Here is an 8,955-nt window from a genome sequence, read left to right as displayed (position 1 = left end):
TTAGAAAGTTTTTTACAGTCAACCTGCAAATAACACTTTAACCCATCATGGTTAAGAAGGAAAGCCCCGGGAAGATGTAAATTTCCAGCCCCTGCTCCAAGATGAGCCCTCACTTCCTGGGTTCCCAGAGCTCTTTGGAAACTCCTGCCCTGCCTACCAAGGACAGCCATATTCTGCTCTGAGTTCGCAGTGGGTTGTGAAGAGGCAGCTCTGTGCCTCTCCCTAAGAAATGGAAAATCTCTATTGGAGCATGTGTAAACTATGAACCCTCGCACTCCTTTCTTGTGGCCTCTTCCTCTACAGTGGGATTCTTATCTCGCCTCAACCATAGTGTGTTCTCATCTTTGCCTGAGTATTAATGAGCATAAACCCCCGAACCACCCCCCCCAACCACTGCCCCGTCAAGCTGCTTTGCAATTTGGCAAGGAAAAAGGTCCAGAGAGCTTCTTCAGTCCCCATGAGTCGGTGGCTCCAATTCTAGATATGGAGGGGGCTCTCTCTGGCATTCTTGAACACAGTCTTATCTGTGAACATGTGGAGGAGTCTCTGGCTGAAAACCCTGCAGCAAAGAGACTTCCTGCTGTTGTGTGTCTTTGCCCGCCGGTGGCTTCACACTCTCACAAGAGCCAATGTCCAGTCTTTAGCAACTTGTTACAGACTTGAAGATGGTTCATCCTTTCCCGAGGATGCTAGGATCTCACTCTCTATCTCCTAGTAAAAAAAAAAAAGCTCTCTTTACTCTAAAATAGGGTCACTCAATTTGTCTGGACTCTCAACCGTCATATGGGATCAAAGACAGTTAGGACTTTTAGTTCATTACCTTGACTGTTAGTGTAGAGTGGTCCCCTATATCATGACAAATGCTAAACATCTTCTGGACACCAAGGCTCCAAGCTTCTAGAAAATACCTCTTTTTCCTTCAGATGCCTATGGGACATAGTTCAGATCAAGAGCTTACTAGGATATTCAGCCAGTCATTCAAATAAGGAAACACAATAAGCTCATCTCTTCACATGGATATCGATTGACTGACTGAACCATGCGAACTATTTGTAGACATGTGTACCAACACACAAATGCCATTTGTGACGATACATTCTATTTTGAGGCAGACAACCTCCGCTTAGAACTATTCTATTGTGTTTTTAATGCTTCTGTTTCTTAGCTTCCTAAAGCACAGAACAATGACATGGCATTTGCTTTAGCTTCTACAGATTTCTGTAAGAGATCACATGATCCGGGTGGTCTAAAATGAGTTCTAGGGAGCAAGCAGCCCACTGTTAAGATGTGGGCAGAGAGGAGAGTCCCTTGGTCTTGCGAAGATCATATGCTCCAGTACAGGGGAATGCCAGGGCCAGGAAGCAGGAGTGGGTGGGTTGGGGAGCAGGGCGGGGGGAGGGTATAGGGGACTTTTGGGATAGCATTTGAAATGTAAATGAACAAAATATCTAATAATAATAATAATAAAAGATGTGGGCAGAGTTCAGAGGCTCCCAGGGGAGAAACTCCACCTTTCAGCTAGTGACTGCCACGGCCTTTGGTGAACTTGGCTTGTGACACTAACACTCCAGGCTCCAGCCTCCATCTCTAGTCCTAATTATCTTCTTCTCTGTCTCTGTATCTTCTTCTTGTCTTACAAAAGCACTTTTAGTACTGGTAGAGCCTACCCTAAATCCAAGACCCTCTCTCCTTGAGAGTGTCAATATTATCTGCCACAGTTTTTTGTTTTTGTTTTTGTTTTTAAATAAAGTTACCTTTGTGGTGTCTGAGGCTTGGGACTTTGAGAACTCAGACTATATTATGCTTTATGGATTTGCGTGCCTCTGTGTGTGTGTGTGTGTGTGTGTGTGTGTGTGTGTGTGTGTAAAATGTGTGCTTTTATTTTGCTTGCAGCCCATAATACCACCAATCCTTGTTTAACAGGTCACATGAAACACCCCTTTTAATATGAGTATCTATGTTGAATCCCCCTGACTCAGGAGCTAAGGCCCAGGGAAGCTGTTGGTCCTCTTGATGGGTGATGGGTGCCTGCCAGTTTTGCAGGTCTCTCCTGAAACAGTGTGGCTTAATCAATGAAGTCATTCTCTAATACTTGTGCTGACTAGCCACGGACTGGCCTGAGATCTTTCCAACCTTCCTTAAACAAACTTGAGATTTCTCTGTGGTCTCAAAGTAAAGTGGCAAGATCACTGCCATAAAGCCTACAGAAAACAGAGGCAAAACAAGGCAAGAGTAATTTAATGATCCAGAGTCACCCTGCAATGAGTACAAACATCCATTTCTGAGGGGTGGGCACAGACTTTTTATTTTAATTAGGTATTTATTTCATTTACATTTCCAATGCTATCCCAAAAGTCCCCCACACGGGCACAGACTTTTGTTTGGTTGTTTTTTTTTTTGTTTTTGTTCTTTTGTCTGCTGTTATCTGATGAGCCACTGTGGTGCCATGATGATGCATATAGCTTAATTTTGATATTCAATGAATTAAAAGCTGTGTTCATTTCTCAGTCAGTCCATTTGCTGTTAGGATTTGGGCAAAAGCATTTATTCCTCTGCCTCACCCTCTCCATCAGCCATATAGAAAAAAAAAAAACTCGACTTACAGTTTGTGAGTGTTGTCTTGAAGACTCAATTAAGTGTGAAAACCTGGGCAAGCATGGAAAATATGCTTTGGTAAATGACAGTAACCTTCCCCTGTGATGCCACTGTGTATGTGTGAGTGTGAGTATGTTTGTAGGCATGTGCATGTGTGTGCAGGCATGTGCGTGTGTGTGCCTATGCATGTGAACACTCCCATGCATAAACAAGCACGTGGAGACCAGAGATCAACATCAGGCATCTTTTTCAGTTAGTTTACATCTTACTTTCAAAGACAGAGTCTGCCAATGAATCTGGAACTCACATGATTAGACTAAACTCACGGTCAGGTGGATCCAGTATTCTGTCTCAGCCTAGCCAACTGCTAAGATAATAGTCACATATTACTATGTGCTTTACCCACTGAACCACCTCCCCTGTGACATCATCTTGCTGGTCACTAAACCAGCAACCCTTTCCCACATGGAAGGACAACAGTGCTTTGGGTCATTTTCCTATTCCTATGAAAATAACAGGGACAGCGAGTCCTTGCATAGACCTCTGGACAAGAGGATAGCTTACCACGGAGTCATGTGACCTGCAGTAACACAGCTTACTTCTCTAAGAGTCAATCTCTTTAAGCAGCAAACAAAACCTGCTACAGGTTTTCAACATCTCCGGGTCTCCTTAAGTGCACGTGCATAGTTATATTGCAGTTAGCAACATGAGTGCCAGGAAACCTTCAGATTTTCTTCTCATTTATTTTAGGGCCTCACCAAAATCTCTTCGCTTAGGGCGTAGAATGAGTAAACTCCAGAGAATAGAAGTGCTGTCCTACATTTGCCAGGTAGAAAGGTCCAGATTTGAAGGCAAAACAGACAGGAGAATATACAAGCTTTGTTTTTTCCCCTTCCAGCGAGGAGAGGATTTAAGGCCTCACTCTTTCAAGAGCACCTGGCATGCTCCCAAGCCGACGCTCACATGGTCCAGTGTTTACAGCCTCTCCAAACCCACCCAAGCATGTATTTTTACAAAAGCAGGGACTGTCCAAATCCCCTGTAATGTCTCCAAAGGGAAAGTACAGAGTCAATAATCAGGGCTGTGCCTGAATACTGTTAATTCCCAAGTCCTCCGTTCCCTTCCCAGCTCAGATATGCACGTGTGCACGCACACCCGAGTTCACATAAACACAGTCATGAATATATACACTGCTGTCTAATACACTAAAGGATCAAATTATAGTTATAGCGTGGTAAAACTCTCTCTCTCTCTCTCTCTGTGTGTGTGTGTGTGTGTGTGTGTGTGTGTTTTAGAAAAAGAAATTAGATGCTCTCCTTAAGGTCCTAAATCCTAAAAATGGGAAGAAATGAATGATTCTGAGACAGTTAAACAGTCCTTATATGCTGGATACATGTTTTTGCAGACCCAGTCAGTGGCATATGAAAGCAACGGCCTCCTTCCCGCGAATGTAGGCATTTTAGAACTGCAAGGGCCAGAGCATTCACAGGCCTGTGAGACCTGTGTACAATACCCATGGCACGAGCCACGAGAACAGGCTGTGTTTGGAGTTTGGGCCATGTATTGGTGGACTCAATGTCCTGAGACGTGCTGATAGAAGCTCCCAGAATCAAGGCATCCAGGAGTCTTTGGTGTTAGAGAGCCATGACAGGCTTACATCTGCAGGAGCAGGAGCCAACTAGAATATCACCGCTGTACCATTTCGAATTTGAACTCTCATTTACTAACTCTGGACATGAACATACCCAGGGCAGAGGCTTGGATCGTTACTGGGGGGGGGGGGAGTCATATGTATGTGCTTGGCTAGAAGGTTCTACAAGACTGTGTCCAAACTAAAAGTCACTACATCTTAAGCAAGAATCTTTTGTGGCGATTGTGTGCATATGAGGCTTCGAGGCTGTCAGCTGTTACCCGTTCTGTTCTTTAAGCTGCAGGGGGGTTCCTTCCTTACGTGGGAAAGGGCACTTGTTAGAAATTCCCTTGGTGCCAGGGTTTGGATGCAACAGCTGGAAGTAAAGGCAGGAGGCAAAGAGAAAGGAAGAGGGCAGAGGGGAGAGGGGAGAGGGGAGAGGGGAGAGGGGAGGAGAGGAAGAAAAGTCTTAATTTGTGTTTCAAGAGTCCCCTGGCTGCTTTTCTGGCTGACAGAGCCAACTTTTTGACCCCAGAGTCTTGGAACACAACAGGAGACTCCAGTGCACTTCTTGGTGGTGTCCCCTGGCCCCATCTATGGCTAAGTTGATGGACCAATGACGTGAGAGGACGTTGAGGTTCCTCCCCTCTGGGCCTGCAGGACTCTGGCTGACTTAGGTTCAAAAGTCTGCAGGGAGCCCTTCAGTGCAGCCTTCCTGCTGCTGGCCTGAAGGAGGTCCGGCCAGGAGGCCTCACCTGTCAGACTGGTACTCTCTCTTCCTTTAGGAGCCTTTAGCTCTGTTAAATTTGCAGGACCTGGAGGGCTCTTTTTAGTTTAGTTTGTTTGTTTGTTTGATTGGTTGGTTGGTTGGTTGGTTGGTTGGTTGGTTGGTTTGTCCCTAATGTTGTGGTGCAAGTGTGTGTTGTGTGCTTTAATAAATTTATTTACTGTATGAACTTTCACGAGGGAACTCACGAGACATCTCCTACCCTTCTGTCTTAACTCTTAAAACTTGAATCTTTACACTATAACCAGAGACGGAAACACACTGAGGTGGAGGCAAGCATGGATTGGGAGAGGAAAATGTCTGGCTCGAACCCATGTTTATCCACTGCACAAGTTAAAAAAAAACAAAACAAAAAACGAACAAACAAAAAACAGTTTTCTCTTCTTCTCCCAACCCCAGCCAGAAGAAGAAAACTCTGGGCGAATAATGTCATCTCTCCCTGTTTTCACGTTTCTGGCGATCCACCCACAAGTCCCCACACAAGGGATCTGCTACTGTGCCTTATATGGGTATAATCCCAGCTCTTTGCTCCTATGTCATCACCCTGGGCCTCCAAAAGCCACTAAACCCTCTTGCTCAGTGCCATGACTTTCCTGACCTTCACCTGTCAAGTCAGGACCTATCTCTCCATAAACCTACCTTGTTACGTCTGATTTGGCTTCAATCGTGTCATTTTGTCAGCTGAGAAACCTATCAGGAGAGAATACAGTATTGGGCATCAAAAGGGTCATTTCCTTTTTCTAAGCAAAGCTTTGGCTTATAACATGAAAATTTCCCAGAGTAAGAAAGAGACCCGTGAGGGGTATGATAAATACAGACAGCATTGGGTATTTTGGTTAATATTGATGACAGTTATCATTGTTGGAAGACATTCAATATGGCAGACATTGTGTTAAGTGATTGCCATGCTCCATCTTACTTAAAGATTATTATTTAGATAAGAAAACTGAGGCACAGCAGAGAGATAGCTGCACCAGATGGCTGAATGAAGCAGGACTTGAATCTGGTGCTAGCTTGAGAACCTGGACTCTCACTTTCCTCAGTTCTGCCATGAGTGTGTGCCATGGGGAGTTCTAAGTCCCCTCCCTGGGGAGGGACGCAAATAGAGTCTGTGCTGTCCCAGGCACAGATAGCGGTTGTCAGTATATACAAGATTTCACCCTTCACCTAGCCTACCATTCTTGGGTTGGGGGGCCGACTAAAAATCCATGTTAAATGTATCTTCCCTGAGAGTCTGGGAACAGATGGGGAACTTGAGTTTCTTCTAGGGAAAGCCTTATTTCTGCCTTACAATACTCAGTCACCAGAGGCAGCTACCACAGAACCGCTTTAGTTGTGACTTAAGCAAGACTTCATGACTTGTGTGTATAACACCTAGAATCCAGTTCTTCACACATGATTGTAAATACAACTCTCTAACACAGGACTTCCAAATTCCCGAAAACTGGAATGGGTACTGGGAGCCCTAAGTGTGTGAGTTGTCCAGATGAGCATACCCAAGAAAATCCCTTGGATTATAAAGCTTTCTTTTCTCTGTTCCTCAAGGAATTTTTCTTCTAATTCATTGGGTTATAGCTTAACTATTGTGGCGTTTAATATGAGATGCAAAATTTTGCCAACTTACTTCCTAAGAGGACACTGCAGAGCAGAGATGTGTGTCTCTGTTGTAAGGTCACATTTTGTGTGTGTGTGTGTGTGTGTGTGTGTGTGTGTGTGTGTATTTGTGTGTCCTGCATCCTCCTTACTACTTAGTTGGTGTCTTTACTCTCTGCTATTCATAAATGGCTTTTAAGTTTTCAATGTTAAATATCATGTTTTTAAAATGCAGAGCTGGAAATTCACACACACACACACACACACACACACACAAGCATGTGAGTGAGAAATGAAATCTATTCTCCTTTTTGTTTAGAAGTCGCCTGAGAGGTGGCCCTCAGCCAGAAGCAGGCTTGACCAGTGGAGAAGATGGGCTGGCCTGCTTTGTTCCTACTGGCAACCACGTACTTACCCACTAGCCGGAGTTTTGAGTCTGGCAAGAGGGAAGCATTCAGTACTCTCTCTATGGTTGCCTAGTGGGTTCAGAACAAAGGTCCCAGTTAGCGTTCACTGCCCAACAGTAGCCTGAGCATGCCTGCCTCTGGTCTGACATGGACTAAGACATGGAAATTGCTGTTTCCATGGCTCAAAGGAGACGAGCCACAATTCCTTGCAAGACAGAATCTCCCAGCAGGTCAGAGCCTTTACACCTCTCTCTACCCATCTCTAGAGCCTTGCTGTGTCCCAGAAAGATAGTATTGTCTCCCCTCCTTAAAGCCCCATCTTACACAACCCTGCCAGCATTCTTATCTTCAACAGGGCTTTTCTTCAAAATGTATGCAAAATATAGAATTGGGGTTGCAGCAAAGCAGATTATCGTGTTTGTGGGGGCTGATACCATTGCTGGCTATTTTCTCTAGGAATTCACTTGGACTCCCTGAGTGTAGTGGAAGCCTGTGTGCAAAGCAGCTTTCTCTCTGACGATTCATCTGCCCTGTTGTAACAGCTTCCTCCTAAGATTTTTCCAGTAAGTAGCCTGCCTGTATAGTGCCTCGTCTTTCCTTCTTTCTATATTTTGGGGGGTTTTAGATCAGTTTGGGCAAATGTCCTTTTTCCTTCTGCATTTATTTAATCCCTTGAGCAGGTTTTGCTTCTATGCTAGACAGTTTGTGGCACAGATGTAAACAAAGCCTCTCTCAGTCAAGTAGGAGAAGGATTTCGACCCCAAGTACAACAAAGTCAGCCTTATGCCACGGGCCACACTGCGAGAGATATGTGCTCAAGTTTATGACCTGGAGACAGAATGTAAAAATGGGTCTTTATCTGGAAGAATAAAAACAAGGCTCCTGGAGGAAGAGGTCACAGAGGGACTCACTGCAGAAGTTTGGAATGAGGGCAGGCAGACAGGCAGAGACCAGCAGGAATAGAGTCCTATGCAGGAGCTGGCCTCCACGTGCACCGTGAGACCAGGAACCAGCGTCTGTGTACTTCAATCTACTTTCTCTGGATGGGAAGTGATATTTTATTAAAACTGGTAAAAATTAGCTACTCGGAGAATATTGGTCTTTCCCCCCAGAGGTGAGAAATTGAGACCATATGCTCAGGCCTGGTTCTGTTTAGGTGGGTGTACAGCTCACCAAAGGCATAAAATCAACACATTTTTCATTGCTTCCATAATCAGGGTGTGGGAACATTGAAATCCTACTGAGTCTTGCCTTGGCCTAGTGTAACTTATGTTATTAACAAATGTTAAACTTTCAGTGGCCCTACATTGAAAGGCTTCATAATCAAGAGCAACCAAGATTTATGAAATACTGAAGAGGAACCTGGTATTTCCTCTGCAGTATCAGCCCTCAGGGATCCTGATAACAATAGTGGAAGATGGGATTTTTTTTTTCAACCCTTCTTTGGAGATGAGAAAACCAGGGATTCCCAACCCCTTGAGTCCTGAATCCTAGTACGTGTCATGGATGTATAATAGGATAAAACATTCTTTGACATATCACAGAGCAGACATAATGTATGTCACAGGCTCATGGAGCATCAAGTTTTAACAGCATTTCTGAGTATTTTATTTTTCTTTTCTAAATTTTGCTGCTATTTGGTCTATAACATCTTTGACATGTCCGGCCTCAGCCTGACTCACTCCACTACCAGGGAATTCACTAGTTTAGCTTTTGAATCTTTGAGTATACAAGAAAGCTTTCAGTCTCAAGACTTGTAATTGGCCTAAAAACGAAACACCATTTTTAAAAAAGGGATGCTCTGGGTCAAATGTTTAAACAAAATCAATGGGCAAAAACAAAGTCATATGAGCACATGGCCAAACTTGTTACTTAGTGAAGGTATCAACCATGAAAACAAAGGAGGAACTCTCAGGTACCTTCAGAAAACCCATCTAAATGTC

General features: G+C 44.2%; 1 long non-coding RNA gene across 1 annotated transcript; it reads right to left on the bottom strand.

The window, feature by feature from the left end:
* Positions 1-467: 467 nt before the first annotated feature.
* Gm31106 lies at positions 468-5,704 on the bottom strand. Its single transcript, XR_001778761.1, has 3 exons — positions 5,652-5,704; positions 821-927; positions 468-711 (listed from the first exon to the last, which is right to left on the bottom strand). It is a non-coding gene; the product is annotated as a predicted gene, 31106 (long non-coding RNA).
* Positions 5,705-8,955: the final 3,251 nt, after the last annotated feature.

This window comes from Mus musculus, chromosome 8, assembly GCF_000001635.26.
Source record: "Mus musculus strain C57BL/6J chromosome 8, GRCm38.p6 C57BL/6J".
In the NCBI taxonomy this organism is placed as follows: Eukaryota; Metazoa; Chordata; class Mammalia; order Rodentia; family Muridae; genus Mus; species Mus musculus.
Note: the sequence above shows the minus strand (reverse complement) of the source record. Positions and strands in the feature narration are given on the sequence as shown.